This window comes from Cupressus sempervirens, chromosome 7, assembly GCF_028749045.1.
Source record: "Cupressus sempervirens isolate cs-2001-9-10 chromosome 7, ASM2874904v1, whole genome shotgun sequence".
Classification (NCBI taxonomy): Eukaryota; Viridiplantae; Streptophyta; class Pinopsida; order Cupressales; family Cupressaceae; genus Cupressus; species Cupressus sempervirens.
In genome coordinates this window covers 433,898,448-433,903,591 of record NC_143124.1, presented here as the reverse complement: position 1 = coordinate 433,903,591, position 5,144 = coordinate 433,898,448, and the positions used below count along the sequence as shown (strand labels likewise).

Below are 5,144 nucleotides of genomic sequence, written 5' to 3'. Positions count from 1 at the left end.
GATCATCTGCAATTCACTTTGTATTGACTTTGTAGCAAGAAAATGCTGGAAGACAATCTTGAATCCATGTAGAACCTTACCTAATGTGAATATACTCATTTTTCAAAAGAAGCATTTCCATTTATATTTTCAATCCAAATGTTTGGTTCACGGTCACACAATATGCATGATATACTGTTTCACATTAATTAAGCACATACATATTCATTTCAAACAAACAAATTGATAACACAAAATTTATATGGGAAAATTATTTTGAGGAAGGATTCAACATACAAAGACTCATAGCTCAATTGTATTGTTAACAATAGCTAATATTTATAAGCAATGCTTCTCCTCATGACAATCAAATATGATCCTTACCTTAAATGATGGCATGTTGGACTCAATCTAATATACGTGAGCTTTCCTCATACGATTTATCGATGTAGAATACCTTATGCAACTAGCGATTAGGATTCTAGAAAGGGTATTTACTAATTGACATGCTTGAAGTTTCTGCAGAGGAAGGACAAGCTACTATTTTCACTTTGACATGTCCATTTCCAAAACACCTTGCAGAATAGGGATCTTCAGTGTAGCATTCATCAGCCCATCCATCACATCGACAGACGCTTCTAATTTCAATGTAATCAGTCGATAGCTTGATGTGGCTTAGATTCGGCCATGATCAGGGATTTCAAATACCTGCAAATCAATTGATTTAAATGAAACTAATAAAAATTGGACAAAAGCTTCTTCCTTTAGGCTCCGTTTGGTTGCTGGAAGATGAGGGCCAAAACCGGGTTATCAGGGGCAAAACCAGGTTTTGCAAAAAAACTTTGTTGTTTGGTTGGTTAAAATTATAACCTGGTTTCCAATTTCATCTTCCAATTTTGATCAAAAATTGGAAGAAGTTTCTTCCAGTAAAAAGGTGGAATTCGAAATTAAAACCAGGTTTTGAATTTTATGATAGTTTTTTTAATAATATTGTGGGGTCCACAATATATTCATCTTCCGTGTCAACCAAACGGACCATTGGCTTTCCAAACCACAAAACCAGGTTTTCGAAAACATGGTTATAAGATAACCTGGTTATGTCAAAAATTCATCTTCCCCAACCAAACGGGGCCTTACATATTCTGATATATCTTTTGGAACTATTCATCAAGTTTTAAAATTTGTGGAGAACATAAATATTAACTTTGCACCACATATTGAAAACAATCTTATTTTGCCAACATGTCTGCGCAAATTCATCCATATGGCACAACTGCATAAAGCACCCGCTTTTCTATTTTTCGATCAGATACAAGCAACCTGTCAACCAGAATGCGTCTGCATGTACTGCACCTCACTGACAATCTGCAAAATTATACCTCTGTTATCCCGCCTTCTTATACCTCGTATTATGCATAAAAGAACTGAAAGTCTGTACTGCCTTCGCTTTGGCCAACGGGGATCTTCCAACGATCACATATTTGAGGTGAATGTTAAAGTTCGATCATCCTTTGGTAATAAAGATTATATAATAGTTTAGTAAAAGAAAGATTAAACAATGTTATTGGTTGTTGCAAATATGTTTAATCACTGTTTAAGGTAAAGCAATGGCAGGAACCAAAAAATTCTTTTAAATTGAAAACGTCGTCCACTGTTCTCGGTTTGGTTGAAGGAAAAGGAATAGTAAATTTGGAATATTTTTTTTTATTTTAGGTTTCTCTTCTCCATCTGATTGCTGGAATAAGAATAGAAAATTTTGAATACTTTTTTTCATTTTATGTTTGATTTTTCAATTGGAATAGGGAATAGAATACATATTTCCATTTTGCCTCTAAAATGAACTCATACCCATTCTAAAAAAACACTGCAATACCCATTTCTATTCCCAATATTGCATTCCTATTTTCCATTGGACAAGCCTATCCTCTTTTCCTGAATTTTGACTTTGTTTTGTCTTTAGTTCATTTTGTAGATTAGCATGCCTCTTCTCCATTCCTATACTTCAACCAAAAATTGATAATTAATGATTAAATAACTGATTCACTCCATTCTCTCAGTTATCTTGGTAAACTTTACTTTGTAAGAATTGTCTGTTTTCTTTAGGCACCCATTGTTGGAATATGTCTGCAGTATTTGGCGAAGGAAGAGATTCAACAAGTCCTTACGGAGTTGAGTTTTCTGAACGTGATGGTTTCTTCTATGACTCCTCAGTTGTGGAAGCAATTATGAGACTACAGTCAGAGTTCAAAGCACGAGAGGACGATGTGTTTGTGTGCTCTGGAATGAAGACAGGAACCACTTGGGTCAAATCTATCGTTGCCAGCGTTATGAGCGAAAACAAGGGGATCGCTTTGAAGGGAAAGAATGCCCACGAGTTGATTCCCAACATAGAAAAATTCTACAATCCACGAGCAACGCCAAACGCCCCCAGTGTGCTTTCAGAAATGCCATCCCCACGGATGCTCGGCAGCCATCTTCCTTACTCTGCTCTCCCACCTCAAATCATGTCTTTGGGCTGCCGAATCATTTATATCGCTCGAAATCCAAAGGACACTTTCGTTTCCCACTGGAAGTATTTGCCTGCAATACAAGCCGTCTTGAATGGCGAACCTACATCTCCAGTCTCCAAGGAGGTATTCTTCGATTCATTCTGTAATGGCGTCTCTTTCTATGGTCCTTTTGTGGATCATGTCTTGGGCTTTTGGAACGCCAGTAGAAATCAGAGCAACATCTTGTTTTTGACTTATGAAGATATGAAGGCGGACTCTCTGTCCCATGTCAAAAAGATATCTGATTTCCTTGGGCAGTCTTGTTTGAAAGTGGAAGACATTTGTTGCATAGATAGTCTCTGCAGCTTTCAATCTCTTTCCACTCTAGACATTAACACAAATGGCAAACAAAATTACAAAACTGGTCACATTAGTAATCGAGATTATTTTCGCAAAGGTGAAGTGGGTGACTGGAAGAATCATTTCACTCCAGAAATGAACAGGCGCATGGATTTGGCAATGGAGAATAAGTTCCAAGAAGCAGGTCTGTTCCTCAAGTATGAGCTCTGACGTCTGATCAACAAATTGTGTGCAAATAAGGTATATTAGAATTGATTAAAATGTTCCCTCTAGTTGTGTTTTCAATCTTTGACAAAGATTGATCTATGTATTCCTCCAAAGGAAACCAAGAGCCTGATCCATTGTCTTTACAAGTGAGAGTTTTACATATTTATGTGGTTGTTCACTTTTCTTTTGCCATGTATCCAGTTTTATTTCAAGATCTTAATACAAGAAAGACCAATTTTATATTGTCCTTTTCTTTCATTATTTCTCATCTTATTCGTAATTAATTTTCCTCTCTAGAAGTATCATAAATAAGTCTTGCAAAATATAGTTGCAGGGGAAACTCATTAGTTACCATACACTGAACAAAGATGCAGTATGCCAAAATGCTTAAAGAGATAAAAAAAAATTTAATACTTGCCTTCAACAATCACAAACATGTATGTCTGAAACCCTCTCTTCACCCATTTTAGCTCCAAACAAGATGTAGCTTATCAAATTTCAAAAAAGGGACATCACAACAGATTTTTTCCAAATTTTTAGCATTTGTTCTTGATAATCTGCATATTTTGTAATTAAATACAGTCAGACATTTAAGAAAAAATGACGAATTTGTTTAAAATAAATTTGACCTTTTTTTCTTTCTGTTTTTTGATCTTTGATACATCTGGAGCTTAGCCATGGTGGTTTTAATTAGTTGAGATGTTTTTCAAAAGCCAGACAAAAGAATCTAGAAAACTCTCATGAATATGTGTTGACAAAGAAACAGATGGAGTGTGAGGAATTAGGGATTTTGGTTGATAGGGACGATCAAGGTGTGCTTTGCAACACCCGGTGAAAGCGGGGTCAGCTGTCTCCACCACCGCTCGGTAAAAATCTCAGATTAGAAATGTTGGAATTCTGCTTAACTCCATTAAATATCTCCTCTTCCTCTTCGATGGCTGAGCTTCCTTACTGGGCGAAGACGAGGCCAGCCTCCATGGATAGCTATGGTCCTGGATGACATCCTTTGGTGTGTTTTTGCATTTCTCTTGCATTTATGTAGGGTTATTCAGTGAAATCCTCTGGTTATTTGGTGAAATTATCTAGTTATTTAGAGAAATTGTAGGGTTTTCTGAGTTTATTTTTTTGTATGGCGTGGTGTAGGGAGGAGGGAGAGGCAGGGCATTGATATGTTCCAGATGTCCTCGCCCGAATATGATGATGAGGCCGTCGTGTCTTCTCCTGGAAAAAACAAAAGGGAGAGCGACAGGGCATCCTGGAGAGGTAGTGATGAAGAGGAAGGAGATAATATCAGGAAGAAGCTCCGCCTTTCCAAGGATCAATCGGCTCTCCTAGAAGGAAGCTTTAAAATGCACAACACACTCAATCTGGTAAATACTTGCTCAAATCCTTTCGAATAAGTGCTCAAATTCTTTAAATTTGTGTTCAAATCCTTCAAGTGTTCAAATCCTTTAAATAACTGCTCAAATTCTTTCTGTAATTTCTCAAAACCTTTAAATAAGTGCTCAAATCCTTGGAGAAAATGTTAAAATAATATAAATAACTGCTCAAATCTTGATGCAATTGCTCAAATCCTGCTCAAACTCTTTAAATAAGTGCTCAAATAAATTTATGGCGCAGAAGCAAAAAAATGCCCTGGCAAAGCAGCTCAACCTTCGTCCATGGCAGGTTGAAGTCTGGTTCCAGAACATACTGCTTACAAATGGCGTGAAGTAGACAGAAATGGATTGCGAATTTCCGAAGTGGTGCTGCGAAAATCTGACGGAAGAGAACAGGTGGCTGCAGAAGGAAGTGCATGAGCTGCGAGCTCTGAAGGTTTCAACTCCATTGTACAGGCAACTTCCAGCGGCAACCCTCACCATGCGTTCCTCCTGCGAAAGAGTGGAAAGTCTCATCCATAAGACATGAATGGAATCACATCAACTACCTTCAGAATAATTTGAAGGAATAAAAATTTTTCATATATTTTACAAATGTTATTGTCTTATGATTATAATATATAGGCTTAAAATCTGTAAGCTTTTGTTAATAAGATCAAAATCTTTTATAACAATTTAAGAAAGATTCAGAGTGTTCTTTGGGGAAAATTTAATTATGTCCTTGTCATCA

At 36.7% G+C, this 5,144-nt stretch overlaps 2 pseudogenes; both read left to right on the top strand.

Moving 5' to 3' along the window:
• The first annotated feature begins 2,049 nt into the window (after nt 1-2,049).
• On the top strand, nt 2,050-3,038 carry LOC149547413 (cytosolic sulfotransferase 17 pseudogene; annotated as a pseudogene).
• Nucleotides 3,039-3,969: 931 nt separating this feature from the next.
• LOC149547412 (homeobox-leucine zipper protein HAT14 pseudogene) lies at nt 3,970-4,943 on the top strand (annotated as a pseudogene).
• The last annotated feature ends 201 nt before the right edge of the window (nt 4,944-5,144 follow it).